This window comes from Mastigoproctus giganteus, chromosome 4, assembly GCF_048544385.1.
Source record: "Mastigoproctus giganteus isolate SK-2022 chromosome 4, ASM4854438v1, whole genome shotgun sequence".
Taxonomy (NCBI): domain Eukaryota; kingdom Metazoa; phylum Arthropoda; class Arachnida; order Uropygi; family Thelyphonidae; genus Mastigoproctus; species Mastigoproctus giganteus.
In genome coordinates this window covers 133,643,274-133,665,383 of record NC_143578.1, presented here as the reverse complement: position 1 = coordinate 133,665,383, position 22,110 = coordinate 133,643,274, and the positions used below count along the sequence as shown (strand labels likewise).

The 22,110-nt window shown below is 37.3% G+C and overlaps 1 protein-coding gene across 2 annotated transcripts in view; it reads left to right on the top strand.

Moving 5' to 3' along the window:
- Window positions 1-22,110, top strand: part of LOC150087076 (uncharacterized) — a 160,017-nt gene that overhangs the window by 78,531 nt on the left and 59,376 nt on the right. The gene's annotated exons all lie outside the window — the stretch shown is intronic.

The window sequence follows — 22,110 nt, the reverse complement described above, 5'->3', positions numbered from 1 at the left end:
TTGGAATTACTGCTATAACGCAGATATAAAAGAGAATGTGACAGATGTTTTAACTTTTCGAGCAAAAGAATACCGAGTGCTTTCCCCTCATTTTCGAAGTTTGTCCTCATTAGAGGAATTCTCTCGTCAACCTAGCTTATTGTTTTTTTTTTTTTTTTTTTTTTTAAATTTCACGAAAAGTTTTGTTCTGAATTCTCTGAAGTGCAAAAGCTTAAACGTAAAATAAGGAACTTCCGTATTATGCGCGCGCGAAACCCGCAAAAAGGAAGTGGTGCCGACGTTACCAGCAGGTGTGCTTAATATTCTTTCTGTTTGTTTGTGAGATGAAGTGAGGCTTATGTTATAATCCAGTGCTACATTTTCTCATGACTATTAAGTTACACTTTCTTTTAAGCCCGACATGTGGCAGTTCTAAAGCACACAGCTCGAGAACCGCCACACGTTAGGCGGATACTTCCTGTAACAGTTGATTGAAACACAAGGAAATTTTTCGCTTACTTCAAGGATGAATTACTTTATAGGGATGCACTTACGTGGCGTTTTGACTGAACAAAGCGCAGTCAGGTAGCTTTTAATGCATACGTAATGAAGATGATTGACAACAGTAAGGGGCGCAGGAAATTAAACTTAACGTGGACATCACATTAAATGCGATTCAGATAGAAGTTAAAAGTTTCAGCAAGTAGCTTCAGTAAACAGATTATTTATATTCCATTTGACATAAGCATCTGTTAGTTACATTTTGATATGCGGTTCCAAAATCTGTGAGCCGTAGAAAAGCTAATTAGCGAGTTCAAACTATGCTAGAGGGAAAACGGATTAATGGCCGCCCAATGCGCTCAAACCAAGAATTCAAACTTGCGATTAGCAGTTTCTTATCGGTTAGGGCGCGTATTTTGAAGCAATTAAGACCTTGTCAGTCGGTCAAGAAACAGAATAATAAATTTTCTCGATATATTGATTTTATTATTTTTTACGATTTTGCAGAATATTAATATAAAAAGTAATAATTTAAACAAATTATTAAATTTGATTTTTTATACTCCGGTGCGCCCACATAAAGCCAGAGGTGGGGGGGGGGGGAGAGAGAGAGAGAGAGAGAGAGAGAGAGAGAGAGAGAGAAAACACAAAAACAGTATTGTATTTAAGTCACGCGGGCTTACCAGTTAGATACGTACGAGTAAGAAGGCTGTAGAGTAAATAGTTTTTATAAGAGCGTTGTGGGCTTTACTTTATAAGTGACCTCCCATGCTTACTTCTTTGTAACTGCGCAAATTTTCTTGCGGTGTGACTTTTGCGAGGTAAATTTCCTTAACCTTGCAAAAATCACACCGCTCCTGGTGTCATCGAAAATAAGTAACTTTTTGTGAGATACCAGTGTTTGAATGTTAGAAGTTCAATGGTTATTTTCTCCCCATTGAAGATTGGCATTGAAGGATCCGATGGTAGCTATTAGAATAGTTTCTGTTTCCCATTTTGAGGGGTATAGTGACTTCATCACTCATTTGGCAAGCTGGGTTCAGACCTTGTTGATGAATGGATGGATTTCGTAAAGGCAGCTAAGTAACAAGGAGAGGGGGAAGAAGTGATCTCAAATGACACCAAAGTCAAGTGAAGAAACACAGTGGTACTGATGTGGCAAGTTTTGGTACTGTGAAGTCTTGTCACTCATCATAGTTGGAACAGTGTTTTTCGGCTTTTCTACGGGCCCCAAACTGCTTAGCCACTAAACAGTTTATCACGAGTTTTATCGCGCTCTTAATTTAAATTGTTATATAGACCTAATTCAGGACACTAATGCTAGTTGTATATCGCCAGCCACCTGGTAGTTGAATGAATAAAGGGAGTCGCTAAAGATATTTCACTTCGTGCTCTATACTTTGAAGGGTTTTGATGGCGAAAACAATCGAATGTTGGGCGATTGGTTCAGGTTGTCTGGTAGTCTTGTAAATTAGCATCTGTGTTGGAGTACAGTACTGTAGTAATTCTGTAATACAACTGGGGAGTGGGAAGCCGGTGATAAATATTTTACTGATTTCCATTATCACTTATAAACACTTCCTAATTCATTTCACAAAAATACGTGGTCTCAATTCTAATCTGAATGATGTCCATTTCCACTTGCAGTCTGCCAAACCCCATGTACTTTTTTTGACAGAATCTGGGTTATCGGTTGATTCAACTACTGCTCATCTCAGTTGCCCAAATTATTCGCTGTATGATTCCTTTCGCCTCAAAGGTGGTACATATGTCCGTTCCGACATTCCCTGTCAGAGACTTGGTAATTTGGAATCTCCGCTTTTCGATCTTCTCTGGCTTAAAATCTCTCTACTTCATTGTGTCAAATTCATCTGTTGTCTCTACCGTTCTCCCAACTCCACTAATCACTTGGAGCTCTTTTACTTCCTCTCTTTGCAACTTGACTTTCTCCAGTCCAACTTTCCTAACAGTGAGGTAATTTTCCTTAGTGATTTTAATGTTCACAACTCCAGCTGGCTTCCGTTTTCTAGTCACACCGACCCAGCTGGTCCAGATGCTGAGGCTTTTGCAATTACTAATGACCTTGCACAGATTGTTCATTTACCTACAAGAATACCATACAGCCAACACGCTTGATCTTTTTCTCACAAACAACCCTTCTAAGTAAACGGTCGAAGTGAGAGGTCCTTTAGGCACCTCAGATCACAACTTGATGATTGTCTCTTCTCCAATGGAGCCTTTATCTCATGGCTATTCCCAACCTCGTATTGTTTGGCATTACATGAATGCAAAATGGGATGACCTGCGAGATTTATTTTCTTCTTTTCCTTGGTCGGATTACTGTTTCAAAACTTCTGATGTTAACGTTTGCTCAGATCGTGTCAGTGAAATTATTCTTGCAGGAATGGAACCCTTTATCCCACACTCCATTTTAAAATCTCGTCCTTTATCTAAACCTTGGTTTTCCAATAAACGTGCTAAGGCTATTCAAGAGAAGAACGTTGCATATCGTAATTGGCTTGTTTCTAATTCTTCAGTTTCATTTTCTGCCTACACCAAAGCTCGCAACAATTGTAAAGCAGTTATTAATCAGTCCAATGTAGAGTTTGAACAGGCTAAGAGTAGAAAACTTGCTTCTTGCCCTAATGGTAGCCGAGCATTCTGGTCTCTCGCCAAAGCTATTGGCTGCAACTTTTGCCCATCTCTGCTCCCATCACTGTCCAAACCAGATGGTTCTGTTGTCACTTCAGCCAAGGATAAAGCTGACCTGCTAACATCCCATTTTTCTTCCAACTCATGTATTAATGATCTTGGTAAAACACCTCCCACCATTCCCAACACGCTCCATTCAATGCCTCCTGTGGTCTTCCGTCAAAAGAATGTCAGAAGGATTTTGACGAATCTTGATGCTACGAAAGCTCCGGGTTCCGATGGTATTTCTCCACTTGTTCTCAAAACATGTGCTCCCGAACTTAGTCCTGTTCTTTGCCGCCTGTTTTCACTTTCTTATTTCAAAGGTATTTTTCCTTCTGCTTGGAAATTTGCTCATATCCAGCCAGTTCCTAAAAAGGAGAGACAAATCTCTCCCATCTAATTATCGTCCCAATGCAATTACTTCTACTCTTTCTAAAGTAATGGAGAAATCAATTAACCGCCAACTCTTAAACTACCTTGAAACCTTCCGTCTGATCAACGATCGCCAGTATGGATTCCGTCAGTGTCGATCCACTGGTGATATTCTGGCTTATGTTACCCATTTATGGACTAATTCAATGGAAACGTTTGGTGAAACTCAAGCAGTTGCTCTTGACATCTCAAAGGCTTTCGATCGTGTTTGGCATAAAGGTCTTCTCATCAAGCTTCCATCTTACGGTTTGCCAACTGTTTTTTGTAATTGGTTATCCAGTTTTCTCTCTGATTGCTCATTGAGGGTGATGGTAGATGGCTCTCTGTCTTCTAACTTCTCCACTATGCCGGTGTCCCCCCAAGGTTCAGTTCTTTTCCCCCACTCTTTTCCTCTTGTATTTTAATAACATTTCATTGTCTGGAAATCCTATCCATAGTTTTGCCGATGATACCACATTGCATTCCACTTTCCATTTTGAGAAACCTTGTCCTGCTCAATCAGCTTCAACTTCTCGAAAATCTGCTACCAATTCCTTAAATGCCGATCTCCAGGTAATTCTCCAGTGGGGCAAAGACAACTTAGTTGATTTCAATCCTTCTAAAACTCAAGTCTTGTGTTATATCTCGCAAAAAGGATTCTTCTGCTCCTATGCTTATCTTTGGTGACACTCCGATTTCTGGGCAAAATGATATATCTCTTTTGGGGATTACCCTGACTTCTAATCTTTCTTGGCACAAGCACATTACAAATATTGCTTCCTCTGCATCTAAAAAACTTGGTTTTCCCTTTCGCTCTCGGCGTTACTTTTCTTCCAAAAACCTGCCATGGAATATTGTTCCCACATCTGGGGTGGTGCCCCCAAAACCTCTCTCAGGCTTCTTGATTCCATTCGGAAGAGGGTAGTTAGGTTAATTAATGATTCATCTCTAACAGAGACTCTCCACTCGCTGTCTCATAGACGTACTGTTTCTGCTGCATGCCTCTTCTACAGATATTTCCATGGGCACTGATCTTCTGAATTGGCTTCTATAATTCCCGCTCTCTCTTTCAAAACAGTCTGGACACGTGCTGCCACCAGCCAACATTCATTTACTGTTCAACTTCAAACTCACAGAATCAACTTTTCATCTTCCTGGTTTATTCATTCAGCTGCATTTGTCTGGAACAACCTTCCTTCATACGTATTTCCTGAAAATTACAGTCTACAGAAGTTAAGTCCAATGTCAACAAATGTCTTCTTTCGTCTTCTTAACCTCCACCCCAAGCACGGTACTAAGTACTATAGGTTCTAATACCTCTCGTGTTTGGGGTTTACATAAAAAAAAAAAAAAAAAATCATACATAGTGAGTGAATAGTTTATAAAGAACCTACCCTGTACAGCCACGGCCATAGGAATTTACATTGGCAGAATGCTATAATCATATAAAAATGAATAAATACATAAACACCATCGACACATAGTAGGATAGCATCACAGATTTCACCCAAATTTGGGAGTAAAACACTTATTCACACATTCTACTAGCGAGGGCCTGCACATTACAATTACATAACACCTAAATTTTCATCGCAGTAAAATGCATTCTGTTTTCATTTTGCAAAAACTATATAGCAAATGTGCCAACTGGTGGAACACACACAGTAAAAAAAAAAAAAAAAAAAAAAAGAAACAAAAATAGAACACAAAACAACAAGAAAAAAAAAGACATACTTTGCTTAATTTTGTTATGACATCTGTTCATATATCTTTGACTGTTATGAATTAAAGTAATCGCGAAAACCTTTATTGTTATTTTAGAATAATACTGAAGTTTCTTTGCATCGGGTTTCTAAATTTTTTATTCCAGTTTTCTTTTTCACAATCGCTAAGAAACTCAGGCTACGAGGCGCGAGCTTAGTTTGTCAGTAAATTGCGTCTATTTTAGCTTGATTTGTACAGAGTTATCCATTCATTGCACAACCCATTAGTCGACTAATGATATCAGTGGATAAAGAGTGAGATTGTTACGCACGGCCTGAAAGACAGTTTGATTGTGGCAGCAATGGCAGTTGACGAGCAGTACAGAATATATTAGTGCGTTGCGTAATATGGGAGTTCCCAGAGAAAAACGTGGGTTTATGTAGGTAAACTCAAAAATAACGCTGATGCAACTATCCCTCTATTCCGGATGTAAAGAAGCAAAAAAAAACTGAAAACTGAATTCGCGTCACTGATGAACTTGCTCTTCGTAGAGATAATTCAAACACACTAAAAGAGCAAATGAAGAGGTGAATACTTCCTGCAATTCTGTAACAGTTTTAATTAAAATCTCTATTCCTTTTTAAATAAATATTGTATTGCAAACTGGGTTGTACTTTAATTGGATACGCGGGATATAAAACCTGAAGTGAAGCCTTTATATAAACTCGAAATTATATCGTGGAACATAAATGTTGGGGAGGGGGGAGCTGGCCATTTCTTAATTGAATAAAGATGGCATCTAGGAGAGGATCTGCAGGCACGGCTTCCAAGGACATTCAGAATGCCATTAGAAAGTCATCCTTACGATACTAAATTTTGTTCCATCTGAATGCCCTTAGAGGGGCATTCAGATGGAACAAAATTTAGGACCGTAAGGGCATGGGATGATTCGGGGATCTGAAAGACCCTCGTACTGCGCAAAAGCCCTATAACCTTGGTGGTGGTGGTGGGGGGGGGGGGTGTTAGGGTGGTTGCTAAATAAAATCGGAAGTATTGAGATATGTAGGCCTAACTACATATCTCAATACTTCCGATTATTCTATTCCGGTAAATCTATCTCAACCAAAATCTGTTCTTTCTCATTGCAGAATGCAGTTGGGTCAATTCTCTCAGCCTGTATTAAGTAAAATCGAAACATTATGCTTAAATGCATACGAGCCATATGCTGTGTTCATTCAATCCATTATTCACTGCCGAAATACCTTTCAACTAATTTTAGGGAAATTTTCAATTTTGACTCTGAAATCCGCATTGCCATTGTTCTGTAACGGTGTTTTCTGGTTGAATAAGGCTATAATTACTGTTGAGTTACGATTTTTTATTTTTTTTTTTTTATTTTAGCTTATCTGTACATGTTCAACTTGGAATAAAATACAAGGATGAAGAAAAACAGGTTGTGTAGATTACAGAATAAGTAATGGTATAAATCTTGTATATTAACCAGTTATTAACAATAACCGGTTAATATATAAAAAGATAAATACTAGAAGAATAACAAAAAGAACAAGAACAAAGTAGACTGGGTAAATTAAAAGGGTATTGTTATCGCATAGATTAAATAATAGAATTTCAAGCTAATTTAGTTATTTAAATATCAGTCTCATTCAATTAAAATAATTCTTACTGCATTATAAAAACAAAAATCAAAAATATTAAAGGCCGAAGAGAACGTGACATTACAGTTGAATGTAGGTAAATCTATCTCAACCAAAATCTGTTCTTTCTCATTGCAGAATGCAGTTGGGTCAATTCTCTCAGCCCGTATTACGTAAATTCGAAACATTATGCTTAAATGCATGGAGCAGCTCTTCTACTTGAAGAATAGCTGAATTGTGGGTTGGTCTTTTATTTGCTTTGTTGATTTTGAGAGATGATTGTAAACACTTCTGGAGCATCTGTTGGCTTAATCTTTGCCGAAATAATACAAATTTGCCGTGGTATGAATTCTGAGAACGTTGATCTGGAGATTGTATGAGGGTTATTAATTGTCTTATTTATACACATCACGAACCATATTCTATGTTCATTCAATCCATTATTCACTGCCGAAATACGTTTCAACTAAGTAAGTGGTGTTGATTATCATATCATTGAGGAATTAATGACGACTAGGTTTGATACATTGCTTAGCATATTGTACTTTTTTTCTCGTCTGCGATACCAGTGAATTCTTTTTATATCTCTGATCACTGATGTGAGATTTAAAAGTTTTTAGTTTCGACCCCAGGTAAAACTCGCTTCCTTTTTTCCTACTACATCAGTTCATTTTACTGTTGGCAATTTCTGCCACTCACAAAAAAGTGTTTTGTAGCGGTCGTACAATTTTCCTAAAATATTTACTGATGTAGAACACTTCCAGGGAAGTTCAGTAGGGTAGTGTGGCTCGGGCGTGTTTTCAAGGTTGCTTTCATGCTACTTTACCATTCCTACTGATGGTTGATCTGGGACGGTATAATGTACGCGTAATATGGCAGCACGGGGTTAAATTCTTGCGGGTGCACCTGGGCATGTTCCTGCACACTCTTCGTTATCCAGTGGAAGCGTTTGCTTTTGCTCCCCTCGAATTTTCTCATGCAGATTCCAACATAAAAGGAGCTTCGGCTGCATGCGCTTACACAAGATGTCCAGGGTGGCATGAAAAGAATTCTTGTGAATGCTTAATCAGAATTTGGAAAAAAAAGAAGAAAAAAAAGGTCGCTACACTCATTAGGCATTATCATTTCACTGCGAGAACATCTGTTGGAAGTACGCTCCCGGCATGCATTGTCCTCATCTCTTAACGCGTCATTGATTGCATACTAAGCTTTGTTGATTAATTCTGCGGTAGAATGTACAGAGAGAGAGGCATTAACTTTAATGAAGGTGCTTAGCGTGAGAACTTCACTGAAAGCACTTAGCTATTAAAGTGGTCGGTACGGTATTGTCAGCATCAGAAATACTCCCCAGTGATGCGATCAAAGAGCATCTTTCCAATGATGGATGTATGTATGCGTTTATTCAGTTAGCCAACATTGAAGCTTCATACTACTGAGATAAAAATGGGGAAATAGTGACTTCAAAATTCATTTCGTAAGTTATGACAATTTATAAATGCAATAATCTTTCACTTGAAAGATACACGCACACTTGCATAACTAGCAAAGGACACCCTTCAATAATTGACTACATAATAAATACAGAAATGGAAATTATCGATAGCGGAATTTTCTGCAGTGTTGAAGTATAATCCAGCCAGCTATTGGTTTATTACATTGCGAGTTCAATTTATTAAGTACACCTATCTAAGAGCGGATGATCCCCCTCATAAGTATTCCGAATATCCTGGATTCGTAGTGCCATGGACTGAACGAAGTGTCGAAAGCGTGCCATAGAAACACTGGTCCACGTTGACTCAACTACTTACCATAATTCTTGCAAATTGGATGGTTGTGGACGTCTACTCTGAAAAAGCTCTTTTCATCTTATTCCACAAGCAGAGCCGAGCCGAGGCGAACGAGGCTCTCAGCCTCGGGTTAAAAGCTGAAAGGGATGCCAAAAGAAAGGTTAAATAATTGCCAACGTTGCCACCATTAACAGTAGGGCGCAATTTGTCATTCTTGCCTTAGGTACTAAAATGGCTCGGCACAGCCCTATCCACAGGTGCTCAATTGAATTGACATTTAACCGCATTCATGTTCCATAGTTCCACAAATCTGTTCCTGAAACCAGTTGTGTTCAGTAACCTTGCGCATTGTCCAGTTGTAACAACCCAATCGTAGATGGATACACTGCAGCCACGAAACGAAGGGATGCACCTGGTCGGAAATATTTTCCAGATAACTTGTGGCATTCACATGTTGCTGCAATGATATCAAAGGGCGCAACGTGACACTCCATATACTATTACATCACTGCCACCATCGTGCATTGTTAATACCTGGCAGAATGTATCCAATGGATGGTTTTTTTTTTTTTTTTTTTTTTTGAGCCGTGATTATTCAGGGCGAAACGTCAGGGAACGTTTTTCGAATCGTCCATTGTTGGTGTTCCGAAGCCCACTGTAACTACTTTTTTTGCTGACAGAAGTGGAACCCTGTTCCGGTAGTCAGCTGCGATACCTAATTAGTGAAAAGGTACGAGTTGTGCGTACTGAAATGCCGCTTTGGTTACTACAGTTGTAATAGGATGTTAATTGAATGAGTGACTAGCTTTTCGGTTACTCTGCACGAGTCTCGACAGCTCCCATTGAAATCTCGCTGTTTCCAACCATATTATCGCCGTTAGTTGGATGTTATTTGGATATGGACCAATCTCGATATTTCCAAGATAATCTTCAGTTTCGTGAAAATTCAAGCAGTATCCGAGATATCTTTCGTCTTGATCATCCTCACGTTGAATTGCACACGTACCGCTTCCTTCTTTTTTGCCCACTTGCTTCATATTGTTTGGTACAAACACTTGATGATGCTACGGAAGGTTAGGTTTACCTAATGAAGTGGCCATTCATTATAATTTCTATGGTGATAAGACTTCCAACTGGATAACTCACTTCTCGAAAAATTGATCATAAAAGAGGAATTGTTTCAACGTCCAAGCAACAACACTGTTTCCAAGAAAACTTGAAAGTTCCCCAAGCGGAATACAGGATCTGAAGTGGGACGGATATAATAAGAGAAATATTATTGCGATGACCACGGCAAGTTTAGCAACAGAAGGGAGTATGAATCTGGGAGCAAAGAAATTAAACTGATATAGGGCAAAATATAATTTAAAAAGCCTCTTGCTTGTATAAGAATGCACTGCTTGTATAATCTGAAGGTGACTGATAAAATTCCGGTTGAGTGTTAAAAAGAATTAGCATGGAAACTTATTTTAAGTTAATATCTTTTATTATGAGTTAAAATGCCAAAAAAAAAAAATGAATCAAATAATAAATAAATATTTCCTATTTATACTCCAGGACTCAGAGGAGTCCACAAGACAGAATCGTATTTAGCAATGTAATCATCAGAACAAGTTTCAACATCAATCTCGAATATAATTTAAAAGGCATATAAGATAAATATGATAGCACCGTTTTGTAAATTAAAACTGTAAATGTCTTTAGGAAGCCAGCGTAAATAAAAGCGAAAAGTGTAGTCAGAACAGATTGAAAGAATAATTAACACAAATGAGTTATACTTTATGAAACGGTAAATTTATAAATTACTGCTTCTTAAGGAAGAACCAGTTGTGACTTTCGTAAAGATTTGCATGAAAAAAATGTATTGAATGGATGAACAAATTCAGGATGAAAAATGTGACTGTAAATCGAATGAAGGAAAGACAGGAAGGATCCGTTGATCATATAAAAAGAAATGGTAGAGACAGTTACCGCTAGTATTGCCTAACACACGGAAGGAAATATTTTGTTAGTGCATAATATAAAAGTTTATTTTTAGAAAAAGAAGTATTTTCTTTTTTACTGCTCTATGCTAATGCTTTCGCAAAACAAGAAAGGGTATTGCTTTTTTCTGAATATATATTTATTCCATATGCAAAAGTCAATTTCATTTTCATTACAAATGTATAAATCACACTTTTATACTAAATGTACACAATATAGTGCACTGATATTGAAGGGAAATTATTTTCAGATGTACTTAACCCGATATACGGCCCACTCACAATTGCCATCGTCTTATTTTCATCAGTATTGGCCTGCTGAAGAAAAAGTTTGAAAACTGCTAGTTCTCAAACTTTTTTGAAAGGTTATTGAATTGATATGTCATTTGGTTTTTTTTTTTTTTTTTTGTCTTTTCGTGTTTCTAAAAATAGATTTATTTTAAATTAAACCAGATTTATAATCTGGTGTTTTTTCACTCATCGCATACATAATTTATATTAATTAGTATGAATCAGAGCTGTAATACTCAATACGTTCTACGTTGATTTTAATATTTGTAAAATAATAAGAGGAGTTTACCTCTTTTACAGTCTGCTCTTTCACAGTTATGCTTATATAATGGCTTTGCTCTAATCACAAACATTTTGCACGCAAAATTATTCTCGGTGGCAACACGTACTATATTGAGGTAAACTACTCTTATTATTTTACAAATAATTTATATTAAATATCAATAAGAGTTAATTATACCCAAAACGGCATCCGAGTAGGGTACAAAGTAAAAATTGTACCCTACTCATAAAAAAAGATTCTGCATAATTGTAAACCATGTATTCTTTTTTAATGACTATTTACTTCATCAATATACATCTGATCTCTATTTAATTTAACACGAGCCTTTCGCTTCGATACATCGAAATCTTAATTGATTTTCGTAATAATAATACTCCTCCAGAAAAATAGAGTTCCATCAGATAAGCCCTACGTATATTTATATCTCGGAATTTATGCAGTGTTAACCTCTGTCCTCCTTTGTACACCTTTTGGAAAAGGCTTGGTCCAGAATCCTCGGAGGACAAGATATTATGGGTTTCGTCGCACACCGTAGTTCAATTTATTCGGTGTTAGATGAGGATTGCACGTTTTGTTTTGTCGTTTTTCCTCCAGTAAAAGAGGCAACTGACCAGATTTTGTACAATTTAAAGACAACACACTGACACCTCAAGCCTTAATTGCTTTGGTGCAAAAACAAATTTAACTTCTGGATTTCACCTGTGTGACGAACGATCTATTTTTAACGCATTAATTAAGTTAAAATGTATTTGGAATTCACGAGGATGAAAATTTTCAAGAGAAATTGGGATACTTCCCAGTGTCTTAACTTTTGGACCAGGATTCGATGTCTTCAAGTATTTCGAGGGATATCATAATTTATAATGGAGAATGATCTCCAGAATTTGTCAATATTTTAGTTCAAGCAGCGCTTACCTCTTTCAGTCTTTCATGCTTATATAATGGCTTTGCTCTAATCACAAATATTTTGCACGCAAAATTATTCTCGGCAGCAACACATACTGCTACTGAATTATATTGTGGTGACTAAGGCGTGTTATTTACTCTTGGATTTTAGGCTGGCTGAATAAAGAGGCTGAAGTTCAATTTTTGGACGGATAGCACACAAAAAGGACTGATTCATTCAGTAGGATGCTAGAATTTAAATAATTCTAGCATCGTACTTACGCCTTGAAGCAGTCACCTCTGAGGTGCTCTATTCTTAAATTACGAAATACAGTAGGTCGTTGCATACACAGCAGTTACTTCCCAGATTCTCTTTTTTGTGTGTGTGTGTGTGTGTGTGTGTGTGTGAAATTCTCAACCAGTAAGCATAGAAACTTGTGGTTATTCAATAAGTAAACAGATGAATCAGGAAATGGGCTCTTTATTTTCCGGAGTGACTACTTCATTGTCATTACGTATTATGATTAATTACTTAATCGTTACTAGTTTATCCACTTTGTATCTTGTACATTATTTTGACTCGTACTCGCACGTGTTATTTTTCTAACTTAACTTAGCAAAATGAAAGGTGTGTTAGAAGCAGTTGCAAAAATAGTTTTCTTGTAAATAGAAAATTCTTGCCTAAATTTTTAGCCTCGGTAATTTCTTCTCATAGGATCGAATTCCCAACTCTCCAAATAGGCGATGAGTTAAAAATTCGCTCTCAACTGAAGGCCTTCGTAGGGTCAAGCGCGATCAACATCAAACGTTCTTTGGTGCGATATAGTAATGGAGAAATCCCCCCCCCCCCTTCTTTCTCTGGCGAGTTGCAATGAAATCGACCGCAAACAAAGGCAATCATCATCATCATCAGCCATTTTCAATCCACTGCAGGATGAAGGCCTCTCCAGCAACTTTCCAGTTCCTTCTGTTTTGAGCACTGGCCATCCATTTACTACACAAAAACTCATGAATTTCATCTATCCATCTCCGCCTTTGTCTTCCAGGTTTTCTTCTAGCTCCTCTTGGGTACCATTCTGTTATTTTCTTAGTCCATCTGTCATCATGTCTTCGAGCTATGTGTCCTGCCCAAGACCATTTTAGTTCTTTAGTTTTGATAAGAATGTCCTTTACTTGAGTTTGCTGCCTAATCCATGTGTTTCTCTTCTTATCTAACAGTCTGATTCCCAATATAATTCGTTCCATTCTTCGCTGTGTAGTTCTCAGCTTCTCTTCCATTCTTTTGGTGAGTGCCCAAGTTTCACTTCCATAAGTCATGGTGGGGAGTATACATTGATTCATTATTTTACGTTTCAGACAAACTGGGATATTGCTCTTCAGTATGTGACTATATTTCCTGAATGCTATCCATCCAAAATTTATTCTTCTCTTGACTTCCAGCCATTTATCATTATTACAGCTAATAACTTGTCCCAGATAAGTATATGACTCCACCTTTTCAATTACTGCTCCTTCAATCATTATTTCTCTTTCCGTGGCATACTTGTTCATCATTACTTTTGTTTTAGCCATATTCATCTTTAGTCCAAAATCCTTACTAACTGTGCATAACTGATTAAGATTTTCCTCTAATTCTTTGGGATTGTGGTTTATGACCACAATGTCATCTGCAAATCGTAAATGGTTTAGGTAAAACAAAGGCAAATTGATCTATAAATCCAAAGGAGTTAACTTAAAAATTGTAAGCCAGTTAGCGTTCATATATACTCTGAGGATCAAGCACCAAATTAATTTTTTTTTTTAGATTCGTTGTGGCTTTAATTATATTTATTAAACCCAAGTTCCAAAATAATCCACTCGCGATGGAACTAAATCATTTCTCTTCAAAATTGCATACCGTCCATAGAATTTTCATTACTATTACTACCTGATCGACTTTTTTCTCACGGTTTAAATCAGTTAGCGACAGAAAAACAAGTTCTTTTCAATCGGGAATGAGATGACTGTGTTTATTTTATTATTATTATTATTTTTTTTTTTTTTTTTTTTTTTTGATGCAATGTACGAACCAGAATTCGAACACGCAGTTTGTCGAGGCGACACACTAATGTCTCAGTTATACTGTAATTGCCTTCGCTTTAATTTGAATGACGCAAGACTTGCGCTCGTTTTTGTATAATGTGTGTAGAGGAGGCGTGGGGAAGAGCTGTATTATAAATAATTATTATTAGATTTCTTTTTTAATCAAAAGTATTTAGATGTAGGTAAATAAGTGCACTTTCTTCTTGGAGGGGGGTAATCATTATGCACCGCACTGATAATTGGTTAACTGTTCCTGATATAGCTAAAATTCTCATCAAAATGCCACTAAAAAGCTCAGACATCGTGCGCTATGTTGCCATAGTTACCTCAGTACACACCACTGACCGATAGATATTTCTCATTTAGAGAAGTGCTATTTGTTTATATTGTAGCATTTAAGCAACTCGTAGTAGTAGCCGCGCGGCTTGAGAGATCAATGCTTTGAAAATATTTTTGTCGTTTCATTTACAAGAGCATTTACTTGCTCAATTTGAAAAGATCTGACAATAAGAAATTACGGTGTATAAAATGTCTTAAATTTTATAGCTTCAGTGTGAGGCAAACCATATTCTCATTGGATGTCCCCAGCAATCAACTATCCGATAATACAGCTTTAGCTCCCCATCCAATGTACAGGAACCCTTAACTTTATCACATTCTTGGCAATGATGCAGATCTCGAAGAATTATTTATTTGAAACGCATAAATGTATTATTCTCCGTGATCATAATAACATGTAGAATTAGTCATAAGTAAATCAACAGGCACTATGTCTCAAGAGGCCCTTATGCCAAAACTACCAAATAAACAACGACCTATTGCGACCTGCTATAAGTTCATAAACTGACCTTTACGAGGAGATAATTTTGTGTACTTATCCTAGTACGTAGGTTCCACAAATACAGCAAAAATGAGCCCTGCTAAACATGAGAAGCAGAACATGCCCAAATTTGCCGTTTATTAGAAGTGGACTAGCACTGCAACAAACATCAGGCCATAGAGAACAATCTAAAATTTACGTACGATTTAAATTAGACGTCCATATTTCAGATGCTGCCTTACTTGTTTCACTTTGGTTTAGTCCTAGCTTTCTTAGCGCCATCTGAGAACGTAATGTTGTTCAGTTTACGTAGCCAACTTACTGCACATCAACTAACCTGTTGGTCTACATTCTACAGTAAACTCTAAATGAAAACATGAATAAAAAAAAAAATAATAAAAAAAATGTGCTTGGAGCTGCCCTACAATAATGATACCCCTGACTCAACACAGACAAGTGGCGTTAGACAGCCTCATTCGTGAGCTAATCGTGATTTTGAGAAGATTTTCTTTCTTATCCTCCAGTTACGAGTGAAAAGTAAAATACAATTCTAAGTGGGAAGCATTCAAGGAATTAATAGTCGAAGCTACTAAACGTTTCCTATTAAGAAATATTGTTCAAGATTTAGGCCTAAATGGTTGGAAAATGAACTGAGACTCGTGGCAGAGAAGAAAAATGCATATAAATAATCAGGCGACACACTCCGCTAGTCTGTAATCAAGTCACAAAGGAGGTTGGGCAGGCGAAGGCAGATTACAAGAAATCTTTGGCAAAGGATGCTAAGAAAAACAGAAAGGATTTCTTTACTTATATAAACTCTAAAAGGAAGGGGATGAATCTGATTGGTCCACTTTATATCGATGGTTCGACTGTTGATGATCCTGCTCAGTTAGCAAACAAACTGAATGAGTATTTTGCATCCACATTCACACATGAGGAGTTAAGGTTTGAAAATGGCAGAAGGTTATCAAATTGTAACAGGGTGCTTAATGATTTTGTAATAACTGAGAACAAAGTGGAAGAGAAATTGTTGAAGTTAAACATAAGAAAGGCACCTGGGGTGGATGGGATCTATCCAGTTATATTAAAGGGGGCGGCAAAGGAAGTAAGCAAACCCTTAGCCATAATTATGAGAGCATCCTTGGACTCAGGGGAGGTCCCCACGGACTGGAGATGTGCAAATGTGTCCCCAATTCGCAAAGAGGGATCGAAGGGTAACATGAATAATTGCAGACCAGTTAGTTGAACTTCTGTTCCGGGTAAAATAATGGAGTCACTGGTTAAAGATGCACTGCAAGATCATCTAGACAAGACTGCAGCAATAATTCAAACACGGCATGGGTTTGTTAAGGGAAAGTCTTGTCTGACAAATTTGATTGGTTATTATGACGTGGTTACAAAGGAACTGGATGCAAAAAAATAATTTTGATATCATATATTTGGATTTCAGGAAAGCTTTTGACACTGTTGCGCATGGAAGACTATTCTACAAATTCTAGCAGAATGGTATTAAGGGTAAGTTGCTACAATGGATAAAAGGATGGTTGAGTGGGAGCAGACAGAGGGTGGTAATCAATGGGTGCTGCTCTTCGTGGACTAATGTTATTAGTGGAGTCCCACAGGATTCGGTGTTGGGTCCACTGTTGTTTTGTATATTTATCAATGATATTGATGAAGGTATATCAGGCTTAGTATCGAAGTTTGCAGATGATACAAAGGTTGGCAGGGTTATTGGCATTATTTGTTAAGTGGACTTTAGCCAGCGGGTTGTTAATGACAGTAATGGCAGTGTGTTATTGCAACAGGATCTAGAAAATTTGGGCAGATGGGCTGAGAAGTGGCAACTTCTCAGCCCATGGGTAGAAGTAACTCCAGAGAAACGTACCAACTGTGTGGTACTACACTTAAGGTGGTAGAAAATGAAAAAGACCTGGGAGTAATTGTGCATTCAGATATGAAGTTTCCTGAGCAATGCAGACAGGCTGCCAGGGCAGGTCATGGGGTGTTGTCAATGATATACGGGAATTTTGCTAGCAGGGAAAAGGTGATTGTCCCTCTGTATAAGGCAACCTCTGTATAAGGCAATGGTCAGGCCACGCATTGAGTACTGCGTGCAGTTCTGGAGGCCTCATTTTAGGAAGGATGTAGATTTGCTTGAGCGTGTACAGAGAAGGGCAACAAGTTTCGTGAGGGGAATGAGGGAATCCTCTTACCAGGAAAGGCTTAAGTTCTGCAAATTGCAGCAACTGGAGACTAGGCACCTGCGAGGTGATCTGATTGAGGTGTATAAGGCCTTGAATGGATTGAGCACGCTAAATTCTTATGGAATTCTTCCACTTGTTCAGATTACGAACCTAAGGAGGCATAAATTCAAATTAAGAAAAGACAGATGTAGAATAGATGTGTGGAAATTTGCCTTTAGCCAGCGGGTGGTTAATTGCTGGAACAAACTTCCATCTGTCGTTGTGGAAGTTGATAGGTTAAATAAATTTAAGGAGGAACTGGACAAACATTTAGAGGGGATTGTTTTGTAATTTTTTTTTTTTTTTTTTTTGGTTGATGCTGCATAAGCTCATACACTTGCTTTCTTGCATCACATGCCACTACTACAACATATTTCATAAAAGTGGTGCACCTGTCCATTCTGCACGTATTAGTCTGATATGGATTGGCCAGCAATATCCTGATTTGGCTGTTTATGATATGCTTATGGAGGAATCAGGACTGTAGCAAGTAACTATTTTCAGTTTTAAGGCACATACTGTCGATTGCTGTTTCATCTACTCCTTTGCGTTGTATGAGTTAGAAATGTTTATCCAAAGTGACCTTAATGATTTTGGACTGACTCCATCAGACTCACCAGCATTTTTTGATTAGCAAGATGAAAAAGGCTACCGCAAATGTTATGATGTGAATATTATGACAGTTCTACACTTGCAATTTAAATCCCAGAATAAACTAACCTGGAGCTTTTCAGTGCTAAAAATAAATCCCATAAGATTACTACAGTTTGATAAGTACGATCTAAAATTGCATCAGTGTTTCATTATTTTATTAAAAGCTTAACCTTCATGTTTCACCGATTGTAGAGGTTGAAGTCTGTATGCAGTGGAAGATTATCGAAAACAGCAAATTGTCATCTATAAACTTTGTCCCCTGTACTGACGGTCCAGTCAGCTGTTGGGATTTCTTTCAGACTGCATTATTTGTTAAGTGACAACTTAGAACTGTGTTCCCCTCCCATTGGTCCACTTGACGCTGAATAATATTCCAAATAAAGGAAGTCTCCGATTTACGTAATTTTGAATTACTTCGTGTTTTTCTAAAATCCTACCTGTAAAAATTCGGTGCTTCAAAAGTCATATTTCACTACATATGACATTTTATTGCTGTTACGGTAGCCACACAGTAACCGCGAGTGTGATACACAAGCATTTCCCATTTGGTAATGCTTTTACATTCAGACCACGGCTATAAATCTAATTATGAATAGCACTTACGTTGCGAATGAAAAGTTCGAAATTGGCACACGAAAGTAGTACAATTTAAACCTTATCCCTTTCATTAACAATATCGTTAAGAAATCAATCCCTTTGTTCTACTTTCGCAGTTAAGGGAGGAGAGGGGGAAAGGTTAATAAACCTAGGTGATCCAAGTGACTGAAAATGCCAGGAAATCAACAAAACTTCTTATCATTTCTGTTATTGGACATCGGTGGTACAAGCACCTCGGAGACTCACTGATTAAAACGTAAACAGTTATTTTTAAACAAAGTACAGTACTGTACTGTAATTCCTACAAAGTTTCAAAATCGCATTATTTGTCAAGTGATAATTTATAAATATGTTCCTCCCACTAAGTCCAGGAGTTGCACTTTACGCTGAATATTCCAAATACAGGAAGCCTCCGATTTACGTCGTTTTCAATTTTTTATTTATTTATTATTATTTTTTTCCTAAAGATTCCTAAAATATTCTCAGTAAGCATTAAAATTTTTAAATAAATCAGACCTCCTGTTCCAAATTTATAGTAATATTTCTGTAGGGGAAACTGGGAAGGGAATGTTATGAAAAGAACTTGGAACCATTGTAGGGGCCAACAGAATATGTTAAATTTGGTAGCAATTCGCATTTCTCTTGTCGATTAATGCGGAAACACTTTCATTTATGCCGATTTTTGTACAGGGTATGAAAGGAGGGCTATGCAATCGCAACTGGACTTAATTTTCCAAACAGAACATTTTGAAAATTTGGCCTCGATCCGACTTTCTTTTTAGAATAATACGGGAAATATACTTTCATTTATATGAACAGATTTCTGTGTTGACCTTAAAAGCTTTCCAGGGACCAACGAAACATACGCTGAAAATGTAATATCGATTGAACTTTTTCTTATTAAGTAACGTTGTTTCAATATCCGATAACATACTTTCATTACAAGTTAGGTAATGTACGCAGAGCGTTACATTTCATGCGCATTCTATTTATTACTTAAAATTAACTGCATTTATTTTTCGTTTTTTTCTTATTAACCTTATTAACCATTTGCATTTAAATGATTAACAATTTGCGCGTTCGAACAATCGTGTCCTTTTTTACAAAAAAAAAAATATATATATTATATATATAATAATAATAAAACTTTGCTACCATTTGCGAAATTGCCTACCTTAAAAGAAAGAACTAATCGTTAGCATTCCAGTGCACTATTTGTTTCACATTAATTGTTAAACAGACAGCTCATTATATGGCCCCACGTTACGCATGCGAGCTCATAACATATACCCATTGTATATGTAATTGGTTATATTTAATACGTTTAAAACGTTCAGAAGTCATTTTGTCGTTATCAACTTCGTGTTTACCTGTTTTTTAAGGTGAGTAATAATTTAAGGATTTAGAATTATGGCACAGTCAGGAAGACGTGTCGTGTTGAACGTACCTTGGCGAAGAAGATACACACCTTTTCGTGTTTCTGCAAATGTATTCAGGATCGGTCTTAAATGGTGAAATCAAAGAAAATTTATAAGTTTAATCAGATACAGGTTTCGACGGTACTGGCTTACTTGCTTACGACAAAACACACACCACATTTCTTTCGAATAGCTGGAGAAAACTTTAAATTCGCATACTAATGAGAGAACGAAATTTAAAAGATAAATTCAGGTCTGTGGTTGAGAACAATAACGGTTCGGACAACCAGACTACAGTTTAAAATATGTTGGCGAACTTCAAGAAGTTTGACCGCAACATGATTGTCACGGTACATTTTTACACCTCCAAATGTGGAAGTGTAAGTGAAGAACAGGGTGAAAGGCTTAAACAGGACATTAAACACATGGAGATGAGGTACCAGAGGAGTTGAAATGTCAACATCAGGGTGGATATTTGCTGGATACTGAATACAGTAGAAGCATCTGCAAGAAAAAAACACTAATAATGAAAGTTTGACCGAGTTTTTAAAGTGAAATGTGAGTTTTTAGTGTACTTTTTTAATGGTCTGCCATTTTCAGTAGTATTTTATAGAGATGAAAATATCAGGCAATAAAAACTGTGCTAGCAATTGTGAAATTTTACCAAATGCGCTAAGGTAAGCAGCCTTACAGCGTGTAGATTTGACTCCATCCGATTCGACTTTGCATATTTTGAATAATCGGAAAGATGTTGAAAGAAAATTTATAAGTTTCCTCAGACACAACAAATGAGAAAGGATGCGACGCGTATTGGCTTAACTGCTCACGACAAAACACAGACTACATTTCTTTAGGACAGCTAGAGAAAAACTCTGCTACCAATTGCGAAATTTTCGCCATGGGTACTGCTAGTTTCATTTATTCTATTGTCCGATTTCAATCAAATTTGGGATTGCCTGACAAATCTTTCTATATTAACCACATAAAATTTCATGAAGATCCGTCCACTGGAAGTTGAGTGGAGGTGAGGACAATTGGTGCTTATGCATATATTATTATTAGCCATATGGTGAAAGGAAGCTTGAGGCTTATGCTGCACCAGCCAACAATAAATTACCGAGAGAGAAAGAGAGAGAATGATGATATCCAGCTCTGGGTTTCCCAAGACCATACTCACCAGATGTTTTTCCCTGGGATTAAGTATGCTAACGCTCCTAAAAATACGACCTATTTTTAACAAGTGGGCGGAGGAGTGATAGCGACATTCAAAGCCTGTTATGTCTAGTGGAACATGTGACAACTGATTATCGATAGCTAAAATCAGCCATTAGTTTGGGGAATTCCTTGATGAAGGGTGTGGTTGAATATATAGCTGTAGTGCGTTTCACGGTGTCCAGGAACTTTCCAGTGTATCTGTAATCAAGTTACCGATTGCAGAAGTGGCAAGTTAGATAGGCTTTGACGAATGACGGAAATGATGGGTATAAGCAACACGAAGGAGACTGAAATTGCAGGATGCCGAACTAGCCAATAAGGATCTAGTTCAGTTGGAGCAAGAAATGAGAGAAATGCAGCCATCGTCGCAAGTAAAACAACTCGCGCCAAGAATGATTGAAGCCTTCAGTTCCTTTTGAGACAATGATGGCCAGTCTCATTAAAGATGACTCGGATGTGGAACGGAACAGCAATTCAATCGAGGACTGAGTGACCATTTCCCCCTGCTGTAATGAAATATGTTAGAAGTAAAATTCTGTTCAGACTTCTTAAAACATGAATTTGGTGTGACTAATACAGTATGTAAAAATAATAGAATTTCACGTATTTAGTACAATTGTGTGTGTTTTACCTTGTCTGTTTTAGTTTTGATGCTGAACCACGTGTACTGGAAGTAGTCCCGGAAAATTTTATCCTCGGTTAAATTCGCAGTGAAGGAATATAGAATAATATCATGATAACGCTCTGCGCTTATAGTATTCTTAAAGAATACGAGACCAATTTACCTGTCTTCGTAATATCGCGCACCATTCTGCAACCTTTTGATCACCCAGTGGCATCTCCTGATTGGCATATGATTAACTGCTGACCAGCACGGCTGTTTTGGGAGTTGACGTACCCCGATAAATG